The sequence below is a fragment of the Mauremys reevesii genome, linkage group 3 (genome assembly GCF_016161935.1).
Source record: "Mauremys reevesii isolate NIE-2019 linkage group 3, ASM1616193v1, whole genome shotgun sequence".
Lineage (NCBI taxonomy): Eukaryota > Metazoa > Chordata > Testudines > Geoemydidae > Mauremys > Mauremys reevesii.
This window is the reverse complement of record NC_052625.1, coordinates 90082990-90102718: the sequence shown is the minus strand read 5'-3', so window position 1 is coordinate 90102718 and position 19729 is coordinate 90082990. Positions and strand designations below refer to the sequence as shown.

At 40.9% G+C, this 19729-nt stretch overlaps 1 protein-coding gene across 5 annotated transcripts in view; it reads right to left on the bottom strand.

Annotated features, from left to right (window-relative positions):
* Positions 1–19729, bottom strand: part of PRKN (parkin RBR E3 ubiquitin protein ligase) — a 1176340-nt gene that overhangs the window by 811371 nt on the left and 345240 nt on the right. The gene's annotated exons all lie outside the window — the stretch shown is intronic.

Here is a 19729-nt window from a genome sequence, read left to right as displayed (position 1 = left end):
TGAGAGCCAAGAAGAACATTGCAGCTGGATGGTCAAAGAGACTGAAATTGGGGTAGGAAAGGGGGTGACTGGAATACAGTAGGTAGAAGGGAGCCTGAGATGAGATGAGGAGCTGTGTGGGAGACAAGGACTACGTGGGCAAGGAGACTGGGACTGACAGCCATTAGGCAGGGGAAGGAGTTGAGAAAGGTAGGGAGACAGATATGGTAGGGAACTGGCATGTGGAGAGAATTGAAGCTGGCTGGGCAAAGAGACTTGGATAAGGAGATGTATGGGGAGACATTGTGATTGGATGAGGAGCCCAGGGAGGAGGAGATGTACTGGAAGCCAGTTGGGATGGGGACTCCTGCCTCACTCAACATACAGGATGGACCTGTTCTGGGGATGAATCAGCACTATGTATAGAAGGAGACTGTTGTCTGTTGGACCCCCAACCTCATTTCTTGCAGAAATTGGAAAGTGTGTCGCAAATTTTAGGCAGAGGATTGCTGATAGGGAAAGAATGGACTTGTGGTTAAAGCAGCTGAATGCTATCCAGGGGAATTAAATTCTATCTCTGCCTCTGCCACAGAGTTCCTATGTGATGCTGGGCGAGTCACTTAAACTATTCTTTTCACAGGTGGTCACTAATTGTGAATTCCTCATCTTCTGGTTGCCTGACATGAGACCCTGGTGTCAGATCTGCAGAAGTGCTTAGCCCTCACAGCTGCAACTGAAGTCAATGGGAACTGTGGGTTGAATATAAAAAAATGCTATATAATTCTAAGTACTCTAAAAAAAATTGGTTATAGGTGGGCAAATTGGCCACGCAAAGTCAGTGGACAATTTTGAACGTAATCTCTGTACTTCAGTTCCCCATCTATAAAGTGGGAATAAATCATAGCCCCTCAGTTAATATGGATATTGTGAACATATATTTCTTACTGTTTGTGAAGTACTCAGATACTATGGTGACCATTGCAGAACAGCCCATAAGGAAATTGATAAATCTATATTCAGAGCAGGGTTTGAATAGTGTGCAATAAATAAGGCCTAGGGCCATACATTGAACAACAAGGAAAAAACAAGACATTGAACAGATGCTTATTAAGTGAGTACCATAAATTCTGTACTCAGAGGCAGGTGACCTGTGGCAAAATATTAAGTGATGATGTAATTAAAGAATGTATCATAAAGAAAACAAAGAAGGGGAACGAATTAAGGTTTTACTGGCAACCTTAATTCTGGTATTTCCCGACTCTTTCGTGCTTGACTTTGCAACCTTTAATAATGTCCCTTTCACATAGTTTTTTATATATAATGTTAGTGTTTCTCTCCACCTTCTTTAATAGATGGGACAAGCAAAAATATATGCATCATTACTGTCACCTACTAGTAAAAGCATATGGGAAATAGATAAAAGATGTCTAACAAGAGGTTTCTGTTCTTGTGTTCTAAATATTACAGAGGGAGCTTTTAAGGCTGGGGATGAATATTTCAAGTTAACTGGATGTGGAACGATGTGTGTAAAGGAAAAAGAAAAATATTTATCAGACTTTAAAAATACAAATGCAAACTTTGAGCTTTCTACTCCACCTAGGTTCTTATCCATATTCATAACTGTAGTATCTAAGGCCCCACCCCTCCACAAACTTTAAATAATCTACATGATTTATTTACTCAGAGCTCTAATTTTCCACTTTTCTCTCTCTTTCCCCTGGCCAAAGGCTACATAGCATTTGGTAGGATTTATTCTTCATGTCCTTCTCTCCTGTATCATCTCCCAGCACAGGTAAACAGACATGCTAGCTCTGCTTGAACTAGTGTGCTAAAAATAGCAGTGTGGTAATGGCAGTTCAGGCTACTTACCCAAGTACAATCCCGCCCAGCTCCCTTGGTACGTACTTGGGCACCTTGCCTGAGCTGCTGTGGCTGCAATGCTAACTTTGTAATGTGGCTCTATCTACTTGTGCTGGGAAGCAGCCTCCCAGCTACTGTACAGGCATACCCTAACAGCATGCAGGGTAGGATTTTTGTTTTTTCAGGTGGACATGAGGGATGGAGCAAAATCCTATTTATAGGAGAACCATGTCAAAAAGACGGGTCTCGCGCTTTGCCCTGAAAGTATCCAGTTTAGTTGCCATCTGCACATTAGGACTGAAGAGACTATCTCCCACTTGTGCTAATTTCACCTTGTCTGAAAAAAGTTTTATCTTCCTTGAGGATCATAGCTGCCTCAGGAGACTGTAAGTCTAGAGAGATAGATTGGTCCTAGCCCATTGAGACCCCTGTCGATCAAGACTGGGACTTAAAACTAGATGTAGCATTTAATAGACGGTCATATCTGAAACTGATTATTACAGCATTATCTGTATTACTCAATATGCCGAGTACATAACTTTTCTTTTAAAAAATCATTCCCAACATCCTGTAGTGTTTCTAGTGTCAGACGAAACTACCCTTAACAGAGAGAGAAGAAAAATCTATTTGTTTTTTTGGTGTGCATATATAACGGGAAGTGGAGGTAGATGACATGTACAAATACACATCACAAAATTTATTAAAAGCAGAAAGGGTCAATAAAATAAACAACAAAGACAGTAGAGATGAAGCTGAACTAAGTCCCTGGAGGTGAACATCACTGAACTTTAGGGAGATATAATCGGGCTCTGAACTATGCAGCTAGATCCCACCTGTGCCAAACCACAAGAAATATTATTTGCAGTTGACTTTTTGAGAGCTTTGTGCAGGAAGGAATCCTAGGCACAGATTTTTCAATACCCAATAGTATAGCGACAGCAAAGTAGTAACTTATTCTCCACTCAAGCTAAAGAAGAAACACAGCGGGCTTGCTGTTGTTTGAAAGTTATTTCTAGGGACAGTCACTGATTGCACTTTGCATTATAACAGCTGGGTGTATTAATTTGTTATATTAAGGTTTTGTTAGCTCTCTAATTATGACAGTGCCCCACAATGTGACATTCCAATGTACTTCTTATGAATGATGCAATGTATAATTGCATTTGGCTGTGATCACTGGGACTTTCTCAAAAGTGATGGGACATCTCATAGGTTTTAACCATAGTGGGTGAATTATTAATAAACAAAACATGCTTAGAAGACTTGAGTGTCATGCCTCATGCTTTTCAAAGACTGCATCATGATTTTGGTGTCCACACAACTGCAATTATAATTATTAACTCGCTGTTGTGACCCAGAGAGCAGCATATCCAGATGGGATCTGTTAACATCTGGAGCCATCGGGAAGTGCTGCAAATGGTGGTGGTGGTGGTGGTGAAGGGGAGAGTTATGTGGTATGTAACCTATCATTTAAATCAGCTTCTGTACCAGATGACTAGAAGACAGCTAATGTGATGCCAATTTTTTGTAAAGGTTCCAGAGGCAACCCCAGCAATTACAGGCTGGTAAGCCTAACTTCAGTACCAGGCAAACTGTTTGAAACAATAATAAAGAACAGCATTCTCAGACACAGAGATGAACACGATTCCTTGGGGAAAAGTCAACATGGTTTTTGTAAAGGGAAATCATGCCTCACCAATCTACTAGAATTCTTTGAGGGGGTCAACAAGCAGGTGGACAAGGGTGATCTAGTGGATATAGTGTACTTGGATTTTCAGAAAGCCTTTGACAAGGTCCCTTATCAAAGGCTCTTAAGCAAAGTAAGCTGTTATGGGATAAGAGGGAAGGTCCTCTCATGGATCAGTAACTGGTTGAAATATAGGAAACAAAGGGTAGGAATAAATGGTCAGTTTTCAGAATGGAGAGAGATAAATAGTGGTGTCCCTCAGAGATCTGTACTGGGACCGATACTGTTCAACAAATTCATAAACGATCTGGAAAAAGGGGTAAACAGTGAGGTGGCAGATTTTGCAGATGATACAAAACTACTCAAGATAGTGAAGTCCAAAGCAGACTGCAAAGAGTTACAAAGGGATCTCAAAAAACTGGGTGACTGGGCAACAAAATGGCAGATGAAATTCAGTATTGATAAATGCAAAGTAATGCACAATGGATAACATAATCCCAACTATACATATAAAACAATGGGGTCTAAATTAGCTATTACCACTCAAGAAAGAGATCTTGGAGTCATTGTCGACAGTTCTCTGAAAACATCCAGTCAATGAGAAGCAGCAGTCAAAAAAGATGACAGAATGTTGGAAAGGGATATATAATAAGACAGAAAATATATTGATTCTATATAAATCCATGGTACGCCCACATCTTGAATGCTGCATGCAGATGTGGTCACTCCATCTCAGAAAATATATAACATAAGGAAATACATAAGAACATAAGAATGGCCGTACTGGGTCAGACCAAAGGTCCATCTAGCCCAGTATCCTGTCTACTGACAGCGACCAATACCAGATGCCCCAGAGGGAGTGAACCTAATAGGTAATGATTAGGTGATCTCTCTCCTGCCATCCATCTCCACCCTCTGACAGACAGAGTCTAGAGACACCATTCCTTACCCCCATCCTGGCTAATAGCCATTAATGGACCTAACCTCCATGAATGTATACAGTTCTCTTTTAAACGCTGTTATAGTCCTAGCCTTCACAACCTCCTCAGGTAAGGAGTTCCACAAGTTGACTGTGCTCTGTGTGAAGAACTTCCTCTTATTTGTTTGAAATCTGCTGCCCATTAACTTCATTTGGTGACCCCTAGTTCTTGTATTATGGGAATAAGTAAATAACTTTTCCTTATCTACTTCTTCCACATCACTCATGATTTTATATACCTCTATCATATCCCTCCTTAGTCTCCTCTTTTCCAAGCTGAAAAGTCCTAGCCTCTTTAATCTCTCCTCATATGGGACCTGTTCCAAACCCCTAATCATTTTAGTTGCCCTTCTCTGAACCTTTTCTAATGCCAGTATATCTTTTTTGAGATGAAGAGACCACATCTGTATGCAGTATTCAAGATGTGGACGTACCATTGATTTATATAAGGGCAATAATATATTCTCCTTCTTATTCTCTATCCCCTTTTTAATGATTCCTAACATCCTGTTTGCTTTTTTGACCGCCTCTGCACACTGCGTGGCCATCTTCAGAGAACTATCCACGATGACTCAAAGATCTTTTTTCTGGTTTGTTGTAGCTAAATTAGCCCCCATCATATTGTATGTATAGTTGGGATTATTTTTTCCAATGTGCATTACTTTACATTTATCCACATCATTAAATTGGGAATGTGCTGGAAGAGAGGTGACTAAGGGAGGATATGATGGAAGTCTATAAAATCATGACTGGTGTGAAGAAAGTAAATAAGGAAGTGTTATTTACTCCTTCTCATAACACAAGAACTAGGGTCACCAAATGAAATTAATAGGCAGCAGGTTTAAAAAAAACAAAAGGAAGTATTTCTTCACACAATGCACAGTTTTTAGAGCTCTTTGCCAGAGGAGGTTGTGAAGGCCAAGACTATAACAGGGTTCAAAAAATAACTAGATAAGTTCATGGAGAACAGATCCATCAATGACTATTAACCAGGATGGGCAGGGATGCAAATCCATTCTCTGAAGTGTCCCTAGCTTCTGTTTGCCAGAAGCTGGGAATGGGCGACAGGGAATGGATCACTTGATGATTATCTGTTCTGTTCACTCCCTCTGAAGCACCTCACATTGACCACTGTTGGAAGACAGGATACTAGGCTAGATGGACCATTGGTCTGACCCAGTTTGGCCGTCCCTATGTCCTTATGTTATACCCACAGAGAAGCCAGGCAGTATTTGACATGGTTCTGTTCAGGAAGGGCAGCTTTAACCTGAAGCCAGGGCTCCTACTAATGGAGCTCTATTGGGATGTGCTGAATCAGCATATCTCTTGAGCTCCTTGATCACACCCCTTCCCCAGGTAGCACTATCCTCTTTTTATGCATATTGGGTTTGCTGGTGGAGTTGTAATTGTTGGCACTTTGTCCTACTGCAACCACCCCATGCTCAAACTTTTTTCCTACCACTGGCCTTTTCTTCCACCACCAGGGACTAGCACTACTTGAGGCTGAATCAAGACTATTCTTTTGAACTATATTACTTTTTTATTTCTCCTTGTTTTAGTTCCTGGTAGTGATTAACATTTATTTCTTAATTTGTTCTCCTTCACATGACCTGCTGTTTCTGAACTTCAAGGACAAATTCAGTTAGTCTCTATTATTATGATGCAAAATGTAATACGCTAAACAGCAAGATCTAATAAAAAAATAGTGCAAGATATGGGGGGGAGGAAGCGTTTCAGCAAAAGCAAAAAAATACTAATCAGTCCAAGTGTTGCATTAGCAGCTTTCTGAAACATCAATGTAGTTCCTGCATTGATTTAATATAGTGGGGAAAACCTCAAATAGCAAATAGGAAAATAGCGTTTCCTTATTATCATTGATTTGGACAATGACTTGGAAAGGTTGCTCAGGGCATCTCCACAGACTGACTTGTGTCTTGGATAAGATATTAGTATGACAACAGACAGGTTTCTCGTAGTTTGCATGTGAAGTCACCTCATTTTCACAAGCAATCACTATAAGTGTTTGTACCACTAAGGAAAGGGCATAACTATATGCATGTATGTGCATGCATGTTTCAGAACCCATAAAAAAGGCCTCATTGTCCTGCCGTTTACATCAATGTAGTTAAACCGAATAAACTGCTATTATCCAGAAAGTAAAGAATTCAAAACAGAAAATAAGTCATTCTGGATCACCTCCTTACAAATAGGAAATAGATGATATTGAAGGATGTACCATTTATGTTATAAAGAAACTAGGTGCTAATTTCCATTGGTTACTCGAATTCAAGAAATGGATTTGTTGAAATGACATTTGATCCTTTTTTAAAAAGCAAAGTTTGAGGCATTAAGAAATCCAGTGAGAGGGAGTATTAAAACATGTAAAGAAGGCTGGAGCATCTGACACTCTAATTAAGACACAAACTTTAGTTACTGTGAAGAAAAAAGAAATGTGTAAGAAGCAAGCAATAGCTACATGTAGTTCACGAGAGCATGCTCAAAGAGAGAAAGGATAAAAACAATAAATCTGTACTACAAATGGAGAATTGGGGTGGTGAAAAGAGTAAACAGAAATATAAAAATGGATTTAAGGCTGGCAACACCATCAATAAAATTATCATGAACTGGCTTCTTGTTAGCTACCTTAATGGAAAAAACAATTGGTATGGGAGCTAAACTACCATCATACCTCCAGAAGTGGTAACTCCAGGGTTGGTCATAAAGAAGGGGAATATTTGGGCCTAAACAGATTGACATTGACCCTGTGAAACTGAGTTTCAAATGTGTACACTTAGAAAAGGATTTTGAAATTCAGTGAAAGTCAGTTCTACCAAGACAGCAGAAACGGGGAACAACAAAATTACTTCTAGCTATGAGAAATATTTTTATTTCATATACTGCAAAAAGATTTATTTTTAACCTGTTCCTACCAACAGATGTAGCGCACACATGCAGTGTGCAGGTTCATACAACATATACCAAAGAAATAACAGGCAGCTGTATATTACAGGGCTATCATTGTATTATTTGGCTCTGCTAACATCCTAAACAATGGGCATGCTGTAACACCGTTTTTATTTTATATATTGCATCCACTAGTGTTATATCCATGTCAGCACAGCCTCACCAAATTCTACCTTCTAAGGCCATCGACATAGCACTGTCTACACTGGGGGTTATGTTGATATAACTGCGTCACTCAGGGGTCTGGATTTTTCTGATGTAAATTTGTAGTGTGGACCTGGCCTAACCCACACACTTTCCCTATTGCTCTTCCTTTTCCTGGTCTCAGTGCCTTACCTGCTTCCCTCCTCTTGTTCCTTCAGTGTCACTGATCTGGATTTTGCCACTTTGGCTTATTCATGCAATTCAGAGATGTGATATCACACCACGTAAATCTGATTGGTTGAACCTCCTAATTCTTAGGGTAATGCCACATCCCAAATGGTAACATTTTGTTTATATCTACTTACTATATAGAGATGAGTCCATGATATTTCCCTCACCTGCCAAAATTTGGTGATGTTCAGATTCATATGTTTGATTTGGCACATGATAAGGGTTAGGGTTAGGGTTTTAGTTGGAATATTCTGTTTCTGCACATCTTCAGAGTGCAGGGCAACATCATTCAGCTAATAGGACCCAGAAGCATCCAGAAATAGGGTGTACCAATTACTGGACATATTCAGTAGCTGTTTCTGAAGCTGTATGGGAAATTTTCATTGTAGACAAGTTGCCTGGCACATCACACCCTAAGAGCTGAACCAATGAAAGTATTGGGGGAAGGGGGTTAGAGAGAATGTTATGAATACAAGACTCGGAGAAAGACCTGTGGGCTCAGATCAATGCAGGACCAAGAGATGTATCTGCTTTGAGCAGGGCCGGCTCCAGGCACCAGCTTAGCAAGCAGGTGCTTTGGGGCAGCTACTCCGGAGAGGTGCGGCAGGTCCAGCTATTTGTCAGCAATTCGGCGGTGGGTCCCTCACTCCCAGTCAGAGAGAAGGACCTCCCGCTGAAATGCCGCAGATCGTGATCGCGGCTCTATTTATTTATTTATTTATTGGCTGCTTAGAACGGCAAAACCCCTGGAGCCGGCCCTGGCTTTGAGGGTGGAGTCCCAACGCTTGTACATTCTGGACACAGGTGAATGCTATTCCAACTTTACTTACTAGGGAAGCCCTCTTTTAGGATAATGTTTGGTTCACTGAGGTATGTTTTATAGACCTAGCAGGAAAGCTGGGAGGAGAGCATTTGTTATCCCTAGAGGCTACAGAGCCTATGGCATTTACATTTCGCTATCAGCTAACTGGTTTAAACTGGGATTCTGTCTCAGTTTCAGAAACAACTGTGGCAGAGCTCAGTGAGGTGAAAGTCTGTAAATTCTTACCTGACTTAGTTGGGCTTATGGGAAAAACAGTGCTCTGTAGAATTAGAACCTTACAGAAAACCAGGGAATGCTTATTTTATATACTGATTCCAATTCCTGTACACTTTGGCTACAGATTTCTGTTTCTCCAAGACCTGAGATAACCAGTCAACGTATTAATGCAAGGGCTGTAATGCTGCTAGCTATAGAGATCCCCAGACTATTTGTTTGCCAGCAGACTTCTGAGGTGTCAGAAAGGGCTGAGATGCTGACATTCACAAGCTATGAAGGGTCCAGGTAATACACATTACAGATTATGGCCACACTTTACAGAGTGATAAATCATCTGAGAGAGGATCAGAGGGGAATGTGTTTATATATATATATATATATATGTGTGTGTGAAACTACAGAATTGTATATGTTATACTGGAAACTTATACTTGAAATATGTAACAGCAACAAAATGTGGAAGTCTGTATAAGGAATTTCAGTAGTCACTGCATGACAACTTTTTGTTTTAAAAGTTATTCATAGTATTCCAAACACTATTGATAATGTATTCTGTGTGCATTAAATGTTTGTGTTACTCAGAAACTGTACAATACTCTCTTTGAAGTTGACTGGGAACTATAACATCTAGTTATGAGGGTTTTACATACAATAGCCCTGACGTTTAATTGTGTAATGCTTTCTGAAAAGTCCTGAAAAGACAGAACTCTGATCTGTGTCTCAGCAAGGAGTTAAGCTGAGATGTAGGAAGAAGAGTATAATAGTTATTTAGAAAATTGTCTCAGAATCCCTCCCTAACCCATTATATAGGCACCTGGGAGCTCTCGGACTTAGCTGAAAGATTTTGAAAAAATGCACAATTAAATATCCAAATGCTAAATCTAAAACTCAGGGACATCATATGGATTTATGGCACTCCCTAGAAAACTTTCAGTCCACACATCAATGAATAGATTTCACTCTTCCATATATGGAAATTCTTCTTCTATGACATTATAGTTCTTTAGTTCAATATATGATTTTTCCATTTAATAATAAATTATAATACATGTATTAATAATAAATAACTCTATTTAATAATATTAAAATATTTAATAATTAAACTAAACATAAATAAGAAAAAAAATTAAAATACAAGATAAAAATTTTCATTTTAACAAATCCACAGAATGAACTTTGTCAGAGAACACGAAAGAAAGGGAATTGTTGAAACAATGTATGTTGCACATAATTAGCCAGAGGTAGTATATATCTCAGTAAAATCTACCATGAGATTGTACTAGTCATGAAGAGGATACAAGAAATGGGGAGAAAAAAATATTTCAGCAGCTTGGTACTATCCCAGAGAAGGTTGAACTTTAGCACTTGGTGAAATAATTCATCTATTATTTCCACATTTTGCAACTATTTGAAATGATACATAAATTATTTGCACACATTTTCTAAAAGTTTCTGTGTATATGCATGTTTTATGGAGGCACAGTGGTGCCTCCTTATTTAAGGTTATGAAAGGAGCTTCATTGTAAGCTTTATTTTGATTCCTCTAATTTCTGATCTAAGTAAGCAATGTGTTTGAAAATTTCTGTATGCACGGCAGACTAGAAAATTTTTCTGCTCCTGGAAATTTTCCTAACTCTGCCTACAAACATGTTACATTAGTTAATAAGTACTATTATAATTATTAAGCAAATATATTTCAGTAGCAACAAAGGCGCAAATCAGGAATATGGTCCCATTGTTTCAGGTGTTGTACAAACACTGGAAAATTGGGACTTCTTTAAGAAGTGTTTATTGGATGGCCAAAAATATATGACTTCTTAATCAAGAAAAGGACAACTTTGGCTAAAAGCCCATCCTGGTTCAGTGGGGAAGTGAAGGCAGCAATTAGAAATAAAAATGTAATACATACTAAATGGGGAAAGGGGAAAGACAGCAATCAATACAAATGAAAAGTTGTGAAATATAGAAAGTTGATAAGGGAAGCTAAAGACATCAGGGAAAAATTCATGATTATCAGGCTAAGAACAAAAACTGAGTTTTTAAACTATGTTATAAACAAAAGATATCCTAGAAATGTTATATGACAATTACTAGATAGAGTAGATGATAAAATTATTAATAATGGTGCCAAAAAGGCAGAAATGTTCAATATATATTTCTGTTCTGTATTTGGAAATATGATTCACTCATTGTGACACTGGCAGGCCAGATGCCAGCTCTTGGCAAGGCTGCAGGAATTAGCTAAGAACTGACAAATGCGTAGCTGGAGACCAGACCAGTTCACCTGTATGTTAGTTTTGCTCAAAATAGGTATTAGTCTTATAAGAATGTATTTAATATTTAGACTCTATGAAATGCTTGTAAGTTGCCACATGCATTAATCTCATTTGCAATGGTTGTATTGCATGCTATAAGAAAATATCTAAATGTTGCTTTATAACTTGTGAACCCAGGCATGGGAACCATCCCCTCCCCACACATCCAGGAGGATTATCAAAATTTAAGTAGGCCATTATAAGACAGAAGCTTTGTTAATTGCCCCATCCACCCATGGAGAAGTATGTGTAGAAGGCCTCTTCTCATCACTTCGAAGAATAGAAAAGGGAAATAAAAACAGCTGATGTGAAGATTTTTCATTTATTTGCTGTTTGAACTCTCACAGGGCCAAAGAAACCAAACTGAAGCCAGAGATCCCCACGGGTTATTTCCTGGGTCCGCTCAGAAAGACACTTTGAATTGACAGATCTCTACAATTCTGTCACTCTTAGAATTTAGATGGTGTGTATATGTTCGTTTGCTTTAAGTTGTGAATAATGCTCTTATTTCCCTTTCCTAGTTAATAAATCTTTCAGATAGCTTATTACAGGATTGGCGACAGGCGCTCTGTTTGGTGTAAAATCTAGGGTACCAATTGATCTGGGGTAAGTAGCTGGCCTCTTGGGACTGGAAGCAACCTGAACACTGTGATTTTTGGTGTAAATGACCATTTATCACTAAGTCCAGTTTGTCTGGGTGGCAAGATAGACTGGAGAGTCTAAGGAAGTGGTTCTCAACCTGAGGCCCAATCAGCACACAGCTGTGGCTCATGTGACATCCTCAGGTCCCTACAGGCAGCATATATATTGTGTGGAGGCGGCCCACATGACACACAGAGAGCTGCATATGCTGCCCACAATGCTAAATAGGTTGAGAATCACTTGTCTAAGAAGACAGTCTGTGACTCCATGGTAAGACTGTTACAGTGATCCAGTAGTTCACATTTGCTACTGGCTTGGAGAAATCTAATACACCTCTACCCCGATATAACGTGACCACATATAACACGAATTCGGATATAACATGGTAAAGCAGTGCTCCGGAGGGAGGGTTAAAAATTTTTGGCTCCCGAGGACAGCGTTATATTGGGGTAGAGGTGTAACAGAACATATCACCAGTTTGGGGTGTTTGCCTTGTTTTTCACAGTCTGCCTTGAGGTAGGCACTCCCAGTTGTGAGCCACTCATGACAGTGTGACACTCAGATAACTTGAGGATCATGGGAAAGGCAGATGCAGTTGTGAGGACAATATTTATGTGCAAATTCTGCAGTTTCTCCTATCCTTAATATGTGTCCCACCAAACATTTGAATCTAAACATCACCAAACATTGTGGGGGCTTGAGATCTGGATCCAGAACTCTCTTTCCCCCCCCTTTTTTAAAAAAAAACAAAAAACCCAAATCTCGATTCTTGATATTTCTTAAATACAGCATTCACAATTCTTTAAAACATCATTCCTCCACTTTATCATAGATAGTAACATTACATATAAAAACATGTAGAAACCTATAGTCAGAAACATTTTATTATTTTTTATAAATTCCCATAATTCAGGAATTACCACAGAGAAGCTTTGGTCTATAAAAGTGTCAAAGTTTAAAGTTTTCTTTAACTTGAGTGCTGCACAGCTGTGCTCTTGTAACTTCCCAATTCATGGTTATTGTAATAACCAATGTGGCTTCTTAATATGACCAAACTATTGTAATTTGGTTTGCCTAATGGTAGGAAACAACGTTCTCTTTGACTTTGTCCCTATTTTTCTGGTTGACCAAACATCCTAACTTCAGTTCATGTGCAATGATTATCAAAACCTAAGGTCCAACTTAAATACTATTGTCTCTTTGGGCTGAGCAGTTAGCCAATATTTGGGGCCTAGAAGGGTTGTTTCTACCAGAAGGAGAAACAGATGATACAAGTCAGGTATACTCTAGGAGTAATTGTTTATTTACAAAGAATGTATATAAGGTTCTGTTTTCCTGAATGCAGTAGAAATGAAAAACAGGCAGTTTCCTTGCTCAGAAATCCCCTAGCCTGCCTTTCCAGTCAGTTCTGTGCCCAAGGATCTCTGTTTCTCTGCTCCCTCTCTGAGGCATGCTCACAAACTTTCTCCTCGCTTTTTGCTTACTACACACACACGGCTTGCGGAACAATCTCCTAGCTGCTGGTTTGCAATCATAGAACCTCTTGTGGCTTAGTTTCTGATAAGGCCTTGCCACGTGACCCAGTGCTTTGGGCGGTAGCCTTCTATTGTTTCAAGTTATCACTACATAAAGCATTAATTGCTCCTTCAATTTGCCTTAAAGCCTGTGATGGGGTAGTCTGCCCCTTAAGGGTGGTACTGCCTACTGATTGGTCCTCCCTGCCATGTGACATGCCCTTTAAGAGTTTGGGTTGATCTTACACACAAGGCTGGAGAAGATATGAGGAGAGAGGAAAGGGGTCCTAGGAAGAAGTAGCAGTTAGAAGGAATCATGTTTCTGTATCTTTCAAGGCCTAGGATCTGGAGCCTTGAAGAGAGGGTAGGGCAGGTCTCCCCTCTCATCCAGCGAATAAGGAAAGAGCTGAGAGAAGGGCCCTGCATAACTGCTGCCTCCTCCTTCATAGCAAGGCAGTGCCTGTAGATACTTCAGGGAGCAAGAAGGCTCCTGCAGGGCCCTGAATTAGCAGGAAGACGACAGCCGCAGTGGAAGGTCTGCCAACTGGACCCTCCCAGCGTGAGGGTGGAAGTGCTTATTGGTAAAAGGGACAAGCTGGAGGAGAAACTGGCTAAAGCCTTGCAGCTGGCCTGAATCACAGCAAAGAGCTGTGGGAAATGCCTGCCTTAAGGAGGGAAACTATAAGGACAGTTTGGAAGACAGCCCTGTATGTGCGAGAGAAGCTGAGCAGGAGGCCTATTTGTACTATGCTCTGCCTTTGGGGTTGAACAAACAAGACACATGAAGGGGCCCTGTTCAATATGCAAGCCTCATGGGACTTATTAAAACCCTCACTCAGGGAAACTGAGGCAGAGATGCAATGGTGGTGCTCCAGGGCCTAAAGCCCCACTACACACCCCCATTGGCTTTAACCGGCTCTGTGATTACTACATAGCAAAGACCCACCCGATGTCTGTCATTTACACCGTCCAGCATAACAATTTCATTTTCTGGCATTATAAGAGGCAGCTATCCATATACCAACATAATTAACAATCCTTTGTCATCATAGTGCTGAGTGTTTTAGTGACTGAACAATGACATTTACTGTCCACTATCCACTGGTGGCAGAGATATGACACAAAAGTCTAGTGAAAAGTTTACGTTAAGATATTGTTTCTATTAGCAGTATTTGAATCAGTGAAATAAAGATATTATGCCAATAATATACCAATATTAATCATTGCTTCATTGTTAGAAATAAGCCTGAACCTCAGGAAATTTTGGGAAAACCCATATCTGGCTCCAGCTGAAAATTTTGCGGCAGGCCTCATTTCAATGCAGGTTGAACCAAAACAGAGAAACAAGCACCCTGAATCTGGAGCCAAACTCTGTGTATCAGGCTCATAGCTGTATATAATAGAAAACTTAACTACAGCAATGAAGTCTTCTATAGTTGTCCAATACTGGTCAGGCACCAACCAGCTGAGACAGCCAAGAACTAACCCCCCACCCCAATCTGTTGTCAGTACTGACACTGCCAGTCATTATCAGAATGCTACAGAGGGCCTTAAAAACCTTTTTGCTGAAGATTTTTTTTTACTAGTTCTAATTATACCATCCACATAAAGTAAGCATTTTAGAGAGCAGCATGGTATGCTTTGGAAACAAAAAAACTGGAGATCTATAAAGGAAGTAACATTCCTTTTTTTATTTTTAATACTTTCAAGAGGTTTCGAGTTGATATCTCTGGGATATAGCACCAGCAAGTTTCTCCACGGCTATTCTGTCAATCTACTTTAACATAGTCCGGAGAGTATTCCAATCTCCATAGGTATGTCTACCCATCCTGGGGGGAAAAGCCACTCAGCCTGTGTCAACAGAGTTGGGTAAGGGGACTTGTGCAAGCACTTGAAAATTAGCTGTGAAGGCAGAGCTTGAAAGTTGCAGCTTGAGCTGGAGGTTGGGCTTCGAAGCCTAGGATATGGGGTGGTCTTCAGAGCCTGAGCTCTAACCCAAACCACAGTTTTAATGTTTTATGCAGCTAATTTTAGAATGCTCATGTGAGCTCCGCTAACTCAAGTCTGTTGACTCGGGCTGGGAGGCTACCTTCTGTGGGCTGTGTAGGCACACATGACTATCCTGTCCGTGGCTCATCTGGTAAGACTGCCAACTAGAATACTCCGTCAGTGCCAACTGTCATTGTGGGTTGTGTACATCTGACCCTTATGAGATAGATTAGACTAATTCTTCATTTCATACAGACAATCTAAACTAACTGGACAGTAATGTCTTTTGGTCTCTAACAACACGAGCTGGTTACTGATGGGTGATGGATTGCGTTTCCCATTTCCCATCTCCTGGCTGTGCAATACCACACAAATAAACATGTACTGTTTTTAACATTTTTAGTTTAGTAAGATAAGTGAAATTATCAGAAACTGAATATTTTGTGCAAAAAACAATGTAAACAGATCATTGTAAATGAAAAACATTTCTGCACTGTTGGAATAATCCCTTGACGTTTGCACTCAGCATGATATAGCAGTAGGAGATAATGCTTACCCTCAATTTTCTCCCCATATATGTCATTATGTTAACATTTAGCAATTTCACACTGTGAGGCAGAATGTTCCCAAAGGGACAGCTGCATATGGATTGTGGGGAACCGTACTTTTTAGAGGGTCTGGCAGTAGCCAGCTGGAGCCAGTTGTTATGTTATGCAGAAGCTCATGTTAAGCAATGCTGATCAGTTAGAACTCAGATGCTAATAAAGTAGAGCTGTTTCAAGAAGTGAGCTGCAGCTCACGAAAGCTCATGCTAAAATTAATTTGTTAGTCTTTAAGGTGCCACAAGTACTCCTGTTTTTTTTTTAAACAACACATGGTTCTCTCCCTGGCCTCACAAAAGGAGTGGGAGAGTTTCAACACCATGGTCCCTTAACTCCTGTGCTTGTTGAGGGTCCTCCACAGGATCTGGCCGTGAATGTATTTGGCTAGGGTGGGAATGCAAAACACTAGGTCAGTGGCAGATTAGCTACTGGGCCCATGAGCCCCCAAACAACTGGCCCCCCCCAGCTTCCGCACCCCCCACACCTCCTGACCCTGTCCCCAGTGGAAGCCATAAGCTGGGGAATCCGCCCCCCCGATCCCATCCCTGGCAGAAGCCCCCAAGTGGGGGAACCCCCCCCCCCACAGCAGTCCCCGACCCTATCCCTGTCAGAGGAAGACCCCAGTGCTCTGACCCTGTCCCTGGCAGAAGCCGTGGGGCAGCAAGGGAAGCCCCCGTGTCCGACCCTGCTCTCCGGCAGAACTGCTGGTTGGGGTGGGAGAAGCCCCAGTGCCCCGACCCTAGTCCCCTGCAGAAGTGCGGCACCCGGACCCCTGGCCCTGGGACTGGAGCTCACACTCCCTGTCACAGCCCTGGGGCCGTTGGGCGGGGACAGAGCTTCTCTGGTCTTGGAGCCAAGATGGGGGGGGACAGAAAGAAGCAAACAGGTTGTGGGGCAGGCAGAATGGGGGGGACCCTAAGTGGAACAGGGGTTGGGTCCCAGGGAAGACGCAGAAGGGGGTGGGGCTGTGGACAGGGCTGCAGATGGAAGGGGTGGGGAGGGGCCCCCCTCTTGCTCTGGCCTAGGGAAACCTTAATTTGGCTCTGGATTAGGTATAATATGCACATTCCACCCTCCTTCTGAAAACTAATAAGCAATCTACCATGTGTCTTAACTTTTGCACTGAGCCCCTCTAGACTGTAGAATCTTTTACTTTGAAGGTGCTGGTGCAACTTCAACCAGGGTAAATGCTGTGAACATAGCTACTCACATGCAATACTGATAGTGGGTGGAGGAGAGCTGTAGGGGAGCGGGAGGAAGTGTGGAAGAACGGATCTTATGTGTGGATGATGCTGGCCTCCAGTGAATGTGCCAAAATCCAATTTTGAGTACCCGTTCCATGGTGGTGCAATTCTGCTCCTTTTTCTACAGAATGATCTGGAGGAAACTACTGCCCCCAACATGGGTTATTATTTTTAGTATATGGGTATTTTGTCACTTGTACTACTTAAAAACACTGCAGTTATTCTCACCAAACACTGGTGCTACTGAAACTCTCAATTTTCTAAGTTTTATTTTAAAAAAGAGATGCAGGTGCTAGAGGAGATCATAGGATGACAAACAGGACAAAACACTTAATGCTCGTACTGAAATGAAAAGTAACTGAAATGGTTCATTTTATATTATGTCCCAAAAGAGTAATTTGAGGTCTTTACAAAGGATATAAATGTTCACTCAGTTGTTTTAGTTTTGGTTAATAAGAGAGTGTTATATTTTTAAATTGTCTTTATTGCTTGTATATGGTTTTAAGCTTTGTATACCTGCAAAATAAAAAAGCAAGAAGACAATCCTGGGGCATGTAAACACCCACACCGTAATGACTAGGACCCTACCAAATTCATGGCAATGAAAAATGCGTCACGGACTGGTCTCCCCCCATGAAATCTGGTCTTTTGTATGTTTTTATCCTATATTATACAGATTTCATGGGGGGAGACCAGCATTTTGCAAATTGGGGGTCCTGACCCCAAAGGGAATTTCACGGGGGTCACAAGGTAATTTTTGGGGGGTCACGGTATTGCCACCCTTACTTCTGCGCTGCATTCAGAGCTGGGTGGCCAGAGAGCAGCGGCTGTTGGCCGGGTGCCCAGCTCTGAAAGCAGCGCCCCGCCTGCAGCAGCGTAGAATTAAGGGTGGCAATACCATACCATGCCATCCTTACTTCTGTGCTGCTACCTTCAGAGCTGGGTCGCTGGAGAGTGGTGGTTGCTGACTGAGGGCCCAGCTCTGCATGCAGCAGCACAGAAGTAAAGGTGGCAATACCATATCATGCCATTCTTACTTCTGTGCTGCTGCTGGTGGCGGCTCTGCCTTCAGATCTAGGCTCCAAGCCAGCAGCTGCCATTCTCCAGCTGCCCTGCTCTGAAGGCAGCGCCGCCACCAGCAGCAGCAGTGCAGACGTAAGGGTAGCAGTACCGCATCCTCCCTACAATAACTTTGCGACCCCCATCCACAACTCCTTTTTGGGCCAGGACCTCCACAATTACAACACCATGACATTTCAGATTTAAACAGCCGAAATCATGAAAAATACGATTTTTTTAAATCCTATGACTGTGAATTTGGTAGGGCCCTAGTAATGACTGTACCTTACTGGCAACTGCTAGACTATATTTTGCTAAGAAAAAATAAAATTAAAGGATATGTTTGTGATAAATTTAAATCTCTAGTGTGAAATGTGCTAAATAGGGAGAGGTGCATTAATTAGTAATACAATAGTGTCTTACATGTATTTTTTCCAATTTACGGTGTCGCTATTACAATAGGCTCATGAACAATAAAAATCTAAGAACATATATACAGCAAAAGATTTATATTCACATACTAATAACAACTGTAAGAGAACTCTTCAACTTCATAAAATTGAGAAAAGTCTAAGTGACAATTTTTATACTGCTTTTTGTCCTAAAGATTCCAAAAACTCTACCAATGATGGGTCACATGCTGACAGACATACATGCAGGATTCTATCTGATCTCACTGGGAGACAGGCATGCATGTCTTAAGTCAGAATATGGCAAAATCTACATAATATTGTCTTCCACTTACCACTGAGATACCATGTTCCGTGGGAGGGAATGTAGCATCTGTGATAACACACAGCAATTTAGAATAAGCGAAGAAAGATAACTTGTCAAATCAAAACCAGAAGAATTTAGGTTAACAAAACATAGTTACCCTATCAGCAATTGGGCCAGGATGCTGGAACAGATGTGCTTACTCTTGCAAAAGGTGCCATCGAAACTTCAATGATCACAAGAATCAGGGCTTCTGTTTTGTCTCATTTAAAGTTTAGTGACAGAAGTTGGTCTGAGGGCTTCCTGGCTACAATGCCTACTGAAATGAAAGGAGATTGGGTTTAAGACTGAACAGTGACTATGTAAAGAGAGAAAGACAATTGGGATGATTGAAAACAAAATAAAAAACTAGAAGCCTGGACTAAAGTTTGGTCAAGGCCTGGAAAAGCAACAGAGAAACTTCGATTTTGATGTCTGAGGCAAAAAATTTAAAAAATGGTGTGGGTTCAGCTTATTGGCAGTATGAAACATTGCTTACAGTTTTAATCAATTTCACAGCATACCTGAGCAAAGGAGGAACTCTACAGAAGGCTCAATGTTTAATTTTAAAGTTATCAAACATCTGTAAATGAGCCTTACGCAACTGGAAAGGAAATTACCAGTTCAGGAACAAGATTTACTCAACTGCCCTTTATCACAGTGATGGATGAGGATGAAAAAAGAATTATATTTTACTCATCCATCAAAAAAAAAAACTTGACCTTGGC